The sequence below is a fragment of the Myiozetetes cayanensis genome, unplaced genomic scaffold (genome assembly GCF_022539395.1).
Source record: "Myiozetetes cayanensis isolate MyiCay16 unplaced genomic scaffold, myiCay2020 scf1, whole genome shotgun sequence".
Classification (NCBI taxonomy): domain Eukaryota; kingdom Metazoa; phylum Chordata; class Aves; order Passeriformes; family Tyrannidae; genus Myiozetetes; species Myiozetetes cayanensis.
Genome location: NW_026086604.1, coordinates 132,950,009 through 132,966,268, shown reverse-complemented (window position 1 = coordinate 132,966,268; position 16,260 = coordinate 132,950,009). Strand labels below are relative to the sequence as shown.

Genomic DNA, 16,260 nt, shown 5'->3' with positions numbered 1-16,260 from the left:
TGTGACAAAACTACAAGCTGTAGGCTATTCTTGCTTTGTTTTGTAAGATTATTTTGTCTTGCATGACAAATAGGATATTCACAATATCCTTCAAAAGTCTTGTGCTGTGAAATGACATGGAGCCATGTAGCAACTTCGTGTCTCAGTTACTAATTTTTGAGGGAGCAGAGTTGTTTTGCTGGTGATTGAACATCATGTCTAATGGCCTCAACCTGTTGCGATATTGCTTTCTACTTCTTGTTCAAAATATATGTTAAGGAGATCTAATCTGGAAGGCATTAGATTTTAATGCACTGTCAATTGCAAGATCAGAGTTCTCAGTTGGAAAGATGAAGTATGTTTCAATTTTCTTGCTCCAAATTTTCAAAAATAATTATTTAATACACAATTAGGTGATAGCAGTAGCAGACTTATTTGGAGAGTGAGGGATCTTGGTAATTCCTAAAACTGCATTTCTTTTAAGCCCACAAATATACTGTCAAAATCGAGGCAGTAATAGTCCATTGCACCAGTTCAAACAAAAATAACATTAGAAAATCCAGGTTTGTTTCTAGTGGCTTTAGCTGTAATCTCAGTTCATTCCCTAAAAGTAATTGTGTGTTTTTTCTCAGTATGCTATTGCGACACAATTTTGCATCCCTCCAGCGTTTAAAACCTCCTGTCTGAGTCTGTTACGTGTAAGTTATACATGGAACTGAGATTTCCAGCAGTTCTGGAAACTCTACTTTTCCTAAAAAATCCAAATTATTAAAATCGTGTGAATCCATCATTGCAATCATTCACTTGCATTCTGTAGAACAAAGCTGTTCCTAACTGTGGAGTAGTTTAATTGCTCATAATTTAATTCAATGGTGTATCATAGAGAAGCACGAATGATAACTGCTCAATCTGTAACTGAGGATGGTGCAGGATATGGGGTTTTGTGTGGTTTTGAACTTCCAGGTAAGCTACTGACAGATAATGTATTCTGTTCTGTAAGTGTCCTACCCTGATGTTTTTCTTGCATATAAAAATGATTGAAACATCTAGACATGTAAAGCTTGCATTTCCCATAAAAATGGGTTTTCTGTATTGTTGCCTATTAAATTTCTGCTTGGAAGTTGTCCAAGAAAATGCAGGGGTTTTTCTTACTCTCATTGTTGTCTCCTTTCTTAAAGACACAAAAGTGTTCCAGAATCTACCAATTTAAGTAGTTTTAAAGACATTTACTCTTAACTTTCTGACAATTCATTCATATAAATAACACTTTCCTGATTTCTTTCAGGTTATATTCTTTCTTCACTAATCCTTTAGGGGTGTGTCCCTAATAGCTTGATTTTCAAATTGCAGAAATAAAAAATGGGCTATTTTTTTTCCCCCGGAAGTTCTGTGTTTGACCTTTAATTCATTGAAGGGAGTGACCTATTTCTGGATGAGGAAGGGTAGGTAACCTGTGCTGGTGCTTACACAAGCCTGTGTGTCTTATGCTTGTTCCTTTACTGAAGTTCTCCTTCGTATGCCTGTGTTGGTATCTAAAACAGTGACATAACTGATGTAACGTGGAGTTTTGTAAACAGCTTCCTGGTGGCCTTTTGCTACTTGATCGCTGCGGATTGTGGTCAGATGTTTGTCTGTAAAGTTATCTAAAGAGAAACCTTAGAGGCAGCCTTAATTTCATTCTGTTGAATGATAAACCTTTTATACTCCATCTAGACTAATTTTGCAATTAAGATTAACATGGCTTTCCGATCAGATCGAGAGAAAAATGTAGCTTTAAGGGAGATGTTTGCAGCTATCTATGGTACTATTTTAACTTTAAGTATGTGATAAAAAAATAAGAAATAAAATGAAAATTCAGCATGTAAAATGTTCCTTAGTTGAGTTGGTGCTTCTGGTGTTCTCAGCAGAGATGGTAACAAAGAGCCTGTGGTGCTGTTGAGCAGCTGAGTCATTAAGAATGAGAGTATAAATGCTAACAAAGGTTTTTTTATCTCTAAGAATGGGTCCTGATATACATTAATTTCCTCCTTTTATTCATTTTAATATCTGAAATGTTTTGGTTTACCACAGCATCCTAATGGGCTAACAAAATTCTCACAACATATGAAAACGTGCAGTTTTGGTTTTGATTTGCTTGCTAGTGTTTGGGCTTTTGCTTAGCTAGATGCTGTGCAGATTAGAAGTTTGCTTCTCTCATTTTTTATTTTTTTCCCTTCAGTCTAAAACTGTAGGTTTTCCCTAAATTATGAGCAGATTTGAGGTTTCTGGGTTTCTTTTGTGTATTGTTTGTCTGTCAGCTTTGTTTGGATGTTGTAAACAGTTTTATGTACGTGGCAATGTGTTGTACACATGGTGTGTGTTACAGCTGTGCAAACGCTAACACAGTTAAAAGCAGGATTGTGTATTACTGGGCTCTCAGATGAGGGATTGTTTAAGTGCTGATTTCTTAAACGACCTGGTTTGCAGGCCTTGCCAATTGTTCTTGATGTCAAATGAGCAGTGGGATGAGAAGTGAAGAAAATTCATAAGCAGTCTCTGATAGATCTGAAATTCTTTCTTCTCTGTGTTAATGTGGAAAACTTATGGAGAAAACCAGAAGATGCATAGGAGCTGTTGAAAGAAAGTCACTCTGCAATCTTTTTCTGACTGAAAAGAGAAGGAAGAACTAGAGGAGTCGTGCCACGTGGGCTGTAATTCTGAAATCTGCTGACTTCAACACCAAAGTACTTTCGTTTTTTAATGGAAGCATTCGGTGCTGAGGAGGACACAAGAAATCTGTGAAATAGCCTTACTTGGGGTGAATAGCTTCTCCCTTAAGGGGCAGTAGTTGTTTATACTTATTCCTGAAAATACTGCAAATTATTTTTTTTAGTCTGATTGATCAATGTTTTACTAAGTTTCAAACTGATTTAGGCTAGCTTTTACTATTAATCACCATTTCACAGTGATTCCTCTAGTGTTCTTCTATGGGATATAAATACTGTGATGGGAGAGTACAAGAGCTATATGTCAGTTAACTTTTTAGCAGTTTACAGTCATATTGTTAATTGCTGTATTATGTTATGTCTTAGCAGTGGCTGCCACAATGTTACAATGGAAGAAAGTCTGTAAAATTTCATCCTATTTGGGAGTCTCTTCCCATTTCCTAATAAGAATTATGAATAATCTTATTCAAGTCAAGCATTTCTTTCAGTTGATTAAAAATTTGAAATAAACTTCTCTTCCAGCCTGAGTCTACCTGTCTATTGAATAAAAAGTATTTCTTCTGTTGACTTGTAGCTTGTGTGGCTTGTAGTTTCTGTTCTAAATATTCTTCTATTTCTATTTCAGTAGCTTTTCCATACTACAAGCTAACCCAGCAACATTCAAAATAAAATAATGAATTTGCATGTTGGATTGTCTCTGAGAGTAGTATTTCAACAATAGTTAAAACACAGATTGAGAGGATCAGCCAGTCAGTTGTTTCTTGCAGCTTATAGTGGTGAAAGAATGAACCTCTTCCGTACATAAGTTATGTATTATACTTAAATATTAGGTATAGCTGTCTTACCTTCATTCTCAGTTACATAGTACAGAGTTCCCATTTATAAGACTCTTTCATCCCATCTTGTGGCAAGTTAGTCTCTTTGATAGCCTTTGGTGTGGAGCCTTGTCAAAAGCTTTTTCAAGATTGGACTGTACTGTGTCTGCTGGACCTCCTCTCTCTATCCTTACTGATGCTCTCCAGTGCCTCAGCTGGGTTGATGAAGCAGGTTTTCTCTCTTCAGAAGTTATGCAACATTTTTTCCAATAGACCTCATTTATCCCTGTCTGCAATGACTTTATTTTTGTAGCACCTGCTGCTTTTAGTAAGGGTGGATGACAGACTTTCTGGTCTGTAATTCCCAGGATCATTTCTATTTGGGTTGGGTTTTTTTCCCTCACGTGTGTGTGGCAGGCTGCCAGGTCCCTGGTGGCAAATTTTTGCAATACTGGGTTACTTTCCTCACCTGCAAGTCTGCAGCTTTGTATTTAAATTTCATTCTGCAGTCTCAGGTGAAAGCCACGATCCTGGTGACTTCTTAACATCTGTCTCTTTGGTATGTCTGTATATTTATTTCAGGCTGAATTAGCTTCTCTTGACCGGTCTAATGCAAAGAATGTGTTGGTTTAGGAATCTCTTGAACATCTCCAACAGGGAAGATTCATTAAATAAATGATTAAATTGTATGGCTGTAGCTTTGTTCCTGAAAAGCTTTTCATAGTTTCAACATTAGGCAGTCCATAGCATCCTGGTTTTGGTTACATTTAAAGAAATAAAAGAGTTTTGAAAATCAAATAGATTACCACTCTAGCTTGGACAAATACGAAAGTCCTACATGTTGGAAAGAAGTAGTCAGCGTGGTTTTTTAGCTGTGTGTTCAATGAGATCTAATGGAACGGGCACAAAAATATGCCACGTTGCTCTTGTAGTTACTGACCATGAGAGGGAAGAATAACTGCTGTTACGCAGTGTTCTTGTTTGATTAACTGCTACACATGAATGATTAAGCACATTTTCGTAGGAACTCATGCCTTAAACTAGATACCTGGAGAGAATTCAGGAATAAATCATCTGCTTCTGGTCACTGCTTTAGTAACTGGCCTTAACACTGTTTTGTAGAGTAGTTTTCTTTTCAGAAGGTAAGATGGAGGGCTTTGGTTTGTATTATTATTTGAGTTAAGACTCAAGCAGAGTTGTTCCTTTGTATCATAGTAGTTCTCTGGAATTATTAATTCTGCAGCAGGGTCCTTACTATGAGGTACTCAGGTGTCATTTTTTGGAAACGAGATTATTTTACTCCAGTTATTCTAATTTTGATGGTACCACATACAAGCTATGTCTTTGCTCATTCCTACTGGTTTAAGCAAAATTTTGGTATTGCATTATTCCAGTTATAAATCACAGTGAAAACTTCAATTTTTGTGTTTTCTATCGAATGCTAACATTGTGAGAAGAAGCATGACAGGGTTTTATGAAATGCCTTCACTTCTAGAAATTTTAAAAAGGTAAAAACTTGCTGAGATAAATTTTTCAGCAGAGAACTTGTTTGAAATACAGGAACTTTAATTTGATATATTAAAGCTAAAAGTTGCACTGAATAAAATGTGTTGAATTTCAAGGTTTTAATACAGTTCTTTATTGTAAAGAACTGTAATTTTCTTTTTCTTCTAAATAAAGTTGATCTGTTTATTGTTCAGAGACATGATAAACTCATACTTCTGGTACTATCTAAAGTAATTGAACCCTGTCTCTAATCCTGCCTTGCTTCTATGCCGTGCATGTGCCTTGACTATCATCAAGATGTGAATTTAAGGTGGGCTGTGCTCTTTGCTAACATCTTCACGTCTGAAGTGATGCACTGACAAGTCAAGTTTGAGAACACAAACAGTAGCTAGGAAAAAAGTGTGGGGTAATGAAAGATTAAATCAGACTGCATTTTCTGGGAAGTCTAACTCTGTAGGTACAATGTGCTGGGTGCAGAGTTCAGATGGACAACTTCATAGGAGAGGTATTGGTGATAAATATTTCCTATTTTGAACTCCTTTAACAGTTGGACCGAGGATCATCCTGTAAAGGCTCCAGTTTATCATGGCAAATTGCAGTGTGTTGCAGTTGAACATAATTTAGTTTGCAGCATATGCCTTACCTTCATTTTGATTTTTTTGGTAAGAACATAGTGTTTAATTCTGTCAGTCTCTGAAGATGTATGTTTGAGTAGACTGTATTTAAATCCAAAATATTTAGGTAATACTACATTGTCCAACAAAAAGGAATAGAGTTGAAGATAAATGTCCTTGAAGTAAATATTATAACCCAACAATAAAGAACTTAAATCTTGATACTACACTTCCTATTTTACAAAAAAAAACATTTGTTTGAATTAATTCTATAATATCTGAAGTCTAAAAATTAAATTGGGACACCTTCTGTTTAAAAAGAGCCCTTGCATAGATTACCATTTTGCATTGCAGAATGTTGACTTCTCTTCTAAATGTATTTGTGAATATAAACACTGTTTAACATTGAATATGGATATCTGTATTTTCTTTCTAAGGCATAATTTCATATGTCTTCCATGTGTTTGACTTGTTTGAAGTTCAGATTTTTAACATAAAAAAAATATTTTTAAGAGAAAACCCGACTGGTATTTAGACAACTGTTAATAGGGGCATGGTATCTTTTTAAATTTCTGACCTAAAGGAAGCAGACGGCTGTAAACCGTGAGTTTCCTCACTTCTGGAATATGTAAGATGCATTCCCGCAGCTTCTCTGCTCTTTTCTAACAGATTAACTCAAAGACACTGTCATTGAATTAACAGTATCCCATTATTATCAGGGTATTGGTTATCCTGTCTGCTGTCATGAGATATGAGAGCCTTACATGACAGCTGGTTAGACGTGATTGGATTGATACTATGGCCAGGAAAGACAGTGCTGGGCTAGGTTGCTTTCAGAAATTGATTTCTCAGTCAAGATAGAATTGTATCTTGATCAGGTATTCAATATTTTGCAATTCAGCCAAGACAAATATACAAACTATTTCCCATTCCAGATGCAACTGTAGAACTTGCTGTTGTCACAAAGCCCGACACCCACCCCCCCAGCTTAACAAGGGTTGCTTGTGGAGTCTCAGACTGTTTGGCTGCAAGCCTGAAAGGAGTACATATATCACAGTCATTGCCATTCTTCACCTAAGTGTCAGATTCACTGGACAAGTTGGTGAGATGATTATTTTGATTGTTCTTAAAGGGTAGTTTGATCAAATAGAGAGGTGCCTTTTGGACTCTCCACTGGCAGGGAGTGGGTGGATAAAAAAAACACACACACAAAAAGTATCTATTAATAGATTTAGGAATTAAGATAAGAATACCTGAAAGGATGGTATCTGGTATAAGTTGGCAAAGCTGGAAAATAACAATTATACTCCCATGATAAAAATCTGGTATTTTGTCCTGTTATATAGTGAAACCATTTTAAGTATGCCACTTAAAATGAGATGGTATAAATCCTGAAGTGATAGTCAAAAGAAAAAATTAAAGACTCCCTGAAGGATAATATTCTTAGAGTATTTGAGCAATCAAAATATGAAAAAAATTCAATGTGTTGTGAAATGTGAGAATTAACAGATCTCTTCCTTCCCCCCATTTACTGTTGGGGGTGTGTGTTGTTATTGTTTTGTTGGTTGGTGGTTTTTTGGTGGGTATTTTTGTTTTGAGTTTTTTTTGTGTGTATGTTTTTGTTTTTTGTTGTTGTGGTTTTGCTTTTGTGTGGGTTTTTTATCTTGTTTTTTGGTGATTTTTTTGTGGGGGTTTTTGTATGACTAAATTAATTCAGAAGTTAACTAATTTATTTGCTAGGCTATACTAAGAGTATTTGAGGAAATTGTTCAGTCTAGAAAATGCTGTTCCAACTCTCAACCGAGTGCTTGTGCTCTGGGATCCACTGTGGGTCAGTAGTAACAGATTCATACACTGGTAGTGGGCACCTTGAAAACAGGGCTTGTTTTCTCAAGGGTGTGTCTTGTAATGACTTGATTAAGGAAAAACATCATTGCAAGAGGTGAAAAAAGTACTCTGTATCAGTTTTACCAGTGTAAAATCTATCACTTAGTCAAGTGGTGCACTGTGTGGGATAGCACTTTGTCGAGTCCCATGGGCAAGAGGAAGGAGAGCAGAAGAATCTGGTGAGCCAGCATGTGCTTGGATAGCAGGTTACTCCAGACAAGTTTCTTGTGGTCACTTCTGCTGATTGCCTAGCAGGCTTGAGGTCTTCTGTATTAAAGTTTTAAGGTAAATATTGAATTGGGGATTTTAGAAAGAATTATTGCATGTGCCCTGATACGAGTGTTCTAAAATTGTGTTTCGTTTCCATCATCAGTAATCTGGAAAATGCACTACAGTTTCTATTGTAGCCCAAGGAAAGGAGCCAATTTTCAAAAGATTCATTGCTGATCTATTTTAAGTTGCATCTTTCTTATTATACTGTCCTTTGGTTTCTGGGTAGATTGAACTGCCTACCCTATTTTCTCATGAATGCTGGTCCAGACAGTGTTTTCGATGAGTTGATCTTCAATTTCTATGCCATAGCCTTCCTTCTGGAGTCCCAGTGGTAGTCCCAGTCTGACAAAGGAGAGCAAAGCAGGTTTCCTTCCAACTACTACTAGAATAAACACCTGTGGCCCCAAAAAAGGAAGCTGATGCTTCCTGTAGACTTCCTGCATATTTTGCTTTAGCTATGTTTCGTTATTTTCTTTACTCAGAAATGATGCAAATGAATACTCAAAATGAATGATCTCTACTGATTTTTTGATAGCCTCCTAATTTCTCTCTAAACTTCCTAGCAGATCTGTTTAGACCTGCCTGCCATAGCTTAATCTTCTAGATTAATATTTGGCAACGGGTTTACCATTTCCACTGCCATTGGCTTACTGGGCATCATGGTGATTCCCCCCCCCCCCAAACGAAATCCCTTTCTTCAAACTGTCAGTCCTAGAATAATGATGGAGAATGAGGCAGTTACGTAAATAGTTTCTTGTCCTTTGCTTGAAGCTTTGTTTTTCACCCAGACAGCACTGAGTGTGTTTCTTTAATGAGGGCAGTGGACAAGGTCCCTGGTGGCCGCAGCTGAGAACTGCTGTGCTCGAGTAGTGTTACAGCTTTGTAAGTACATCTTAGGAACCTTCTGCAATTCAGTTCTGGAGCTAATAATTATTCTCTCTTCTTTGATGACACTTTCCATGGCTTTTGTGCTAGCGTGGGTTTTTTTGTTTTGTTTTTTTCTGCTCTAATTTTCAGAGGCTGAAAGAATGAATGGTCTGCCAGTCCTCTCTGTTCTGCTTGAGTATATACTGTGTTTTGTCTTCTGATTCCTCTTCCTTTTTTTGTCCTCTCATTAACTAGAATTGTCAATCAGGGATATGATATGGGTTTATCTGTAACTTTTAAAGCACCCTTTCTCTGGTTACTTTTTCTTATCGGTGTATTCGATACATCCTTCTAAGAGATATGCAATCAGAACTACATGCTGTTATGTTTGGAAGGAAAAACTAAGGTGTTTTTTTTAATCTCCAATGTCTTCTGTTTGTCACTCTTAATCTTAGAGGTCATCTTTTCTCTTTATTGTGTGATTGGTTTGTTTGTTTTTAAATATATTCCTGCTGCCATCAAATTTTACTGTGGCTTTCACTTCTCATCATAAATTCAGTCCTTTCTTTCAGCTCAGGAGCTAAAGTGGTTGCATGCACCCTGGTTAACTTACATTTCAATTACTTCAGGAACACCCTCTTTGTCTAATCCCTATGCTTTCTGTAACTAAAATGACTGTCTAAAATTGGTTCTGGCTTTTCAGTTGGACCTGGAGATGAATTGCCAAGCAACAGGCACTTAGTGTTGCCTTGATATTAAAGCTGCATGTGGCTTTAGGCTGCATGTTACAGTAAGTCCCCCGTATGTTCCCTTTTTTTAATCCTACCAATTTTTTTTAATCCTCACATACTTTAGTTGGTGGTGCTGCTTTTTTATTTGTTTGTTTTGTCTTTGCTTGTTCTGTTTAGTTTTTGGTATCTTCTTACTCATGTCATTTCTGAAGATCCATTTTTATTTCTGCCTGTCAGTATCAGTCCTGTTCTTCCTTTCTCAAAATTGCAGAAGAAATAATTGTCTGAAGTTTCATAATATATAATTTTATTATTTGTGGCTTTCTTAAGTCATTCTCAAATAAATACTTGATATGGTCTCAATTTCAATATGTAGGTGTTGTATCAATTATTATTTTGAAGGAGAATTTTTTACTGTGTTTGAAAATTGCTGGTCTAGAAACAGAGTCTTGGGATGGGCAGGCTGGGTTCTAGGGACAAGCAATGCAGAAGTCAGATCTTTCAAACTCACCTCTTCTAGCTGGAAAGTTTGGCTGTCTGGAGGTTGCTTTTCCAATGGCAAAGTTTTAGCAGACAGCTTTGTGTGACCCTGCTTTTCAGCAGAGAGCTGGCTCTGCTCAGAAGTGGGTGAGTGGTCACCCAGTACTTACACAGAACCGATTCAATCTGTGGACTGCTAGACACAGGATTTGGTAGAAATTGTTCAATAGTTCTTTACCAATGAAGTAATGATAAGGCATAGAATATCTCTTCTACAGAAACTGTGGTTTTTTTCCTGCTAATTTTAATCTGATAACTACTCCTTTTTCTGTTCTTAAATGTCTGTAAGAGAAGTTGAATTCTCAATTTCCATTGTCTGTGCTGGTCACTGTTCTGAATAACAGGACAACACCAAGAAGTCTTTGCACTTTATCTTCTACCGTGCACAAAATACTGCATTGGAATAACTGCTGAAAAGAAACTATAGTGAAATGAGACTGTGTGTGCATGGAAGAGCAGATAGAAGCAGTTAATGCAGTTTCACTGTATGTGTGCTCTAGGAGGTTTATTTTAGTGGCATTCCTGGTCATGGCGGAGACCTTGTGGGATTTCTCTAAGTCAGAGCACTGTATGTGGGAGTTATGGGCAACCATGGGAATAGAAGAACCATAAGTCACTGAGGGGTTGAAATGGAAGTAATCCAGGTCTCGCAGCCTGGCTTCGTTCTGCTGTTACTTTGTTAGTTCTTTTTCCTATTTATTTGATCTAGTCAAACCCTCCCGGTTTTTTGGTGTGTTGTATGCTTGTTTCCCAGTAGGTCACTTGTGATTGTAGAGCATTAAGACTTCTCCTGACATAACAAATGTCCACAGTTGATTACAGCTGTGGAGCACAAAGGGAGAGACTGACATAGCTGCATACTTGCTGCATTACACACTGCGAAGAGATGGGCTGCTGTTTCACCCTTTCTTTTGAGATACTGCCAATAGGCAACACTGTGTCTGAGGAGATGTTTGTGCTGTTCTTCTAATTATGTTATGGAATTCCTCCTAATTGCCAAATTAAATATTTTTAAACTATTAAGCATTACATACACTATTGCTTTAAAATTCTTTAGTTGTGATGCCTTTAAAAAAAAAATGTTGGGGACTATGGATGTAGAATTTTATTCTGTGCCATTTGAAGTAAAAATGAACCTTACAAAAAGAGACTCAAAACCATTGCTGAATTTGTCATGTGAAGCATTGTAGGGCTCTGCAGTAGCTATACCAGAACTTCAGTGGAAAGAACCATAAAGACTTTCAGTATTCAGTAATTTTAATTATCTCCCTTTTGTACTGATAATTTAATTTGATTATTGAGATTTTACATTTTTAAGTTCAGTTTTGGTTTCTTACCACTTGATGGCAGTGAAGGAGCTAGTGTTGCCAGGCAAAGGTTCAGGGCAAGAACCCATTATGAATAACAAAAGAGGAGGTACAAAGGAAGCCTCTGACATTTAATATTGTTCACATTTCTAGGTGATATTACATATACCACAAATGACAGTAGAGGAAGAAAAGCCTCTAGATGGAGCTTCAGTACTTCCAGTGGGGGAGAGATTTTTATACTCAAGTGGTTTGCTCCTATTTATAATAATTATTTCAAACAACAACTTTCCCATTTAGACCTGGAATGATACCAGACATAATCAATAAGTAATATCAGTGCTTCTACTCTTATAAACATACTTCTAGAAGAGCATGCAATTCTGACATTTTTCTCACACCTTCTGTTCAAATCCTACAACCTCTCAACATTCTTAGGAATTCTCAGATATTGTTAGAAATGTGCGATGCAGGTTAAGGATCAGCATAATTATCCGAGCTTTTTTAAAAAAAAAGATAGTTGGATTTTACTGGTAACCGAAAAAAACATTGAAAAATAGTGTTCAAATTGGAAAGTGCCCTGCAATATTTACTGTTTTGCATGGTCTAGTCCCAGTGAAGAAGTGTTTGCTGTAATGTTAAATATTACAGTGCACGGATGTGTGTTTGAGGCACTTTATTAGTGAAGGTTCTTTTGCACTTCCTACACCCATGTACACCTCTTGCCAAGCTGGTATGGGGAAATGAACCATATAATGGCCCTGCTATAGTAATTGGCTCCACATGGGTGGACTCCAGTGCACAGACAAAACCTTATTTGAAGTAATTGGTGCTTTGTGTAGGTACAAGGGTCTGTACATGCAGATTTATTTTGGATCCTGGGTCAAACCTTGGCATTAGTAAAGGTTTCAATTTCATGCAGTGTCTTTGACATGTAAGTGATTTTGAATGAGTATCAAAAACATCCATGCAGATGATAGCAAGCAACTTGATTGAACTTGTTTGTTAAAATACACATAGCTAATGTTTTGCAGTTACATTTTCGATTGGATACTAAATAAAGAACTTGGTTTGTTAAGTTCGCTGAATGTACAGCCTGTTACTAATTAAAGCAAATGTCAAAAAGCAAATTATGAGTTTGCATAATTATTGAATATTTTAATCAGTGTCAGCATTATTTTAGTTCTATAATAGGCGGTACTATATAAACTCATAGTTGAAAATAAGTGAAAATTTGCCAGAGTTATCAAATATTTACTTTAGTTTCAGATGCCATTCTTATTTTTAAAAAGCCCTCTTATTTTTAAAAAGCATTTAAGCACACTATTTCTACTATTAGCTGACCTCTCTTAGCCTAATTAATGGATTGCTGTGCTGGTTTAATATAACAGCAGCCAGAGCGTACTTATTGGGCAAAATTCAAGTTTGGTTTACCAAATAAGTATCTAACACAAATTCTGTCTGTTGGTAGAAAGAAAAGGTTAGAAAGTGGAGCTGAAAATAGTGCTGTATTTAGAATGATCGTTTTAGGCAGTAGAGACTCATTTGCTGGAAATGCCCTTGTGAGATTGTAGCATTTAATCTATGGCATTAGTTCATCATGGGGCATAAAACAGTATTGAAATGAGTTTCTTCTCAGTGCTGTTTTCAGTAAGATTTGTTAGAAAACAATGAAATTTTACTTCCTTACATGAGTTGGCTGCATTTATTGTCAGTGGAAAATCTTAGCTACTGTGCTGCAATACAGTTTTAAATAAGGTAGTGCAAGCTTTTCCAGCTGTTTCTGTTCAGTTTAGGGGAATTTAAAATTTGAAAGGTACAAAGAAAATTATCACAGCATTTGGAACATGAAATCAATTTGATTTAGTGTTAATCTTGCTGTGTTTTGCTTGCCAGGATGAACAGCATAATTGCCAAAAATCAGATATGGGAAGAATACATATATTTGTGCAAAATAAATTTTATTCTTCTAGGTGATTGTCAAGAATTTTGCAAATGTAACTTTAAAAAATTCTGGTTTGGTTTTTTTTCACCCTAGAGATTAGTTTATCTAGCTGGTGGGCAATTTATTCATTCAGGGGTGTATGTTTTATGCCTGCATACAATTGTTAAATCTTGTGTGCAAGAAATCACATTTTATAAAAGGGGGAAAAACAGGCTTGTGAGTATAATGCAACTCTCAGGCTTCCTGAAGGGTAACTACTTTGTACTGAATAGTTTCTATATTAATCAATGCAGTAGTAGCAATTCCCTAGAAGCAATGTGTTACTTTTATTTCTCCTTATCTGGTAAAGAGTTACAGATTGGTAAAGGTTTCAATTTCTAGGTTTCATCTCTATGAAAGTCATCAAATTCATATTGATCTTTTAAAAATCCTTTGGCTTTTTTCTTTTACTGCACTAACAGTTCGGATAATTTTTGCCCTGAAACTGTCTCTTAGTTATATCTTTATATTAACTTTATCATTAAGATTGTGAGGTTCTTTGATGGCAATAAATTAAAAAAAAGTTGTTGGCATTTTTATTTATCCTTGACTGTTGAGCAAATCTCAAACGGTTACTTCCTGTTTGGTAGAAGGAACAAGTCAGTTCTTAGAATAGGTATGAAATTGCACAAATTAGCAACCAATGTATGGAGTTAATTTCCTTGCATATTCCTGTATTCACTACTAATGCGTATTTTGATCAAAGAATTAATTCCCTGTCTGTCTGCAGTACTTTGCTTTGTCATTTATAACTAAAAATGCCTTACCAGAACCAAAGACTGTTGGGGAGTTCATTTTGGTTCTTAATAGTGATAGAGGAGATTCACTAGTTAAAACTGCTGAATTACTGTAGAGAATAATCACAAGTTTCCCTTCTGTGGGGAGATCTTCTAAACAGTTTTGTTTTACTTTATTATGATTATGATAATAGGAAAAAACCTGATAAAACTGATCACAGAAGTCTGTGTGATGATTAGTTGTAGTGTTTAGTGAGAGCAGAATAAATATGAGGAACTTAAAATTGCTCATAGAATTAACTCTTCATATTTTTGTTTTACTTTGCCATGAGAACTTTTCAGAATTTGAATTTCATTGTGTTGCAATTTATTAATCTAGTGAGCAGTAAGGTTTTTGTTTGTGTGTCCTTTATTGATATTCACCTAAATTTCAGACCCAGTTAAAGATTCCTGGAGACTCATTTGGTAAAGAAAGCAAAATCTTTGTCTGTAATTTCTCAGTTGATAGATATTTTCAGTCCGATTGGAGATCTATAATATGATTGAATAAAAGTTTAGCGTGCCTGTCAGTTTGAGAGCATAATTCCACCAGTATTTAGGCAGCAGTTGTATTTGACTCCCATGTAAATACATGCTTGAGTCCTAGGATTCCTGGAAACTTGCAGAGTTGGAATTTTAATGTTTAAAACAATGTTTGTTTAATTACATGCAAATTTTGACTGCCCTGTGTGGGTGTAGTGTGGTTCTATGTTTTCTTTTATACAGTGCAGGAAAACTACATCAAATATAAAATACATGAAATATTGTTTCAAAATATGACCACAAATACTTAGATTCTTGATTGTTTTTTTTTCCTTCGTTTTTTTCCTTTTTTTTTTTTTTTTTTTAAGAGAGACTTGGATTAGTCATGTTTATTCAGCTTGATGGAATTTGTCTTCCAGGGTATATAAAGCTTTTCAGTTCTTAGTCAAATGTTTTACATTAAATGTGATGATTAAATGAGATAGAAGTGATACTAAAGTATTGCAAATATTTTTGGTATTGATAAATGCTAACAATGCCATTCACATAAACAAAACAGTTCAGGATTATTTATAACTTCTGAAAATGTGTCTCACAAAGTATATTTCAACAAGATTCCAAGTAATTTAGTTTAAAAATGGTTGCAGTAATTTGTGGTCTGAAAGTAGACATCTCTATTTGTGCTTCTGGAGTACCCTCTCATGTAGGGAAGTTCTCCTGCATTATTAAGGAAGAATTTTGTTGTACCATAACAGAATTAGTAATTAAAACACTTAACCACTTTCTCATGTGGCTGCCATTTCTTTTAGAATCTCATTACTTCCATTGTAATTGAGAGATTTTGCAAGGTGCTGAGGCTTGGGCTGCTTTGTCTTAGGTGATAAAAATACATAAACCTCACAGAAAGTGCTTGGTAAATATTTCTGGGCCTTTGGAGACAAAAAGTACACTTTCCTGGAAGAGAATCCTCAATTGCCTGGACACTCTGTGTTTCAGACCTGTCCTTCTATACCTGGGCTCATCTGCTTGAAATACAAGCAGTCTCCTTCCCCTCCTAATTGATGCACTCGGTTTGCTGATTTCTCCCAGCCCTTCCACAATGATATAGCAAGTGCTGGCTTTTAGTTCTGTGCAGACACCAGCACTACTGCTTATCTCACAGAAACATCACACTTTTATTGTTTTAAGGAAGAATCCGTAATATTTGGGTTAAGATTTGTAATTTGAAATAAGCAGGTTGATAACTAACCAGAGCATTCTGCAGTTTAGTGGAGCCTGTTAGAATCAAAATGATGCTTCAGAGAGCTGGGGTTATTTGAAAGGAGGGGGGAAAAGCACTGCTTGTGAGTTAGTATTATAAAGCAGGTCTGCATTGCTTATGCAAATTTCTTTTTCCTTTCTGAATTTACTTGTTTCTGTCTTTTTGTACAACAGCCATGTACCTTAATATCACTTTTAAAAGACTAGTAATAAATTTCCAGAGCTGCATACTCTAAAATTAGGGAATGTCAGTTTTCAGAACGTCTCAAATCTTAATTTGGTTTCTTTGTGCTTGTTCATTGTGATGATTTTTAATTCACTACATTATATTCTACAGGGTCTTTACTTATTCAGGCTCAGGGAGAGATCTGGCCCCAGTGCAGCTTCAGGCTTATGTATTGAAAGAGACTGTTGTCTGTAAAAACTGTTTAACCTGTAGATGTTGAGGGTATGTAGAGAGTGGGGGAGAAGATTGGGGGGGGGTAGGGGAAATGGTTTCATGGGTAAGCTAGTCAGACGAAAAGTGCCCTTGA

General features: G+C 36.1%; 1 protein-coding gene across 2 annotated transcripts in view; it reads left to right on the top strand.

Moving 5' to 3' along the window:
* Window positions 1-16,260, top strand: part of DNAJC1 (DnaJ heat shock protein family (Hsp40) member C1) — a 102,663-nt gene that overhangs the window by 6,406 nt on the left and 79,997 nt on the right. The window lies entirely within an intron of this gene.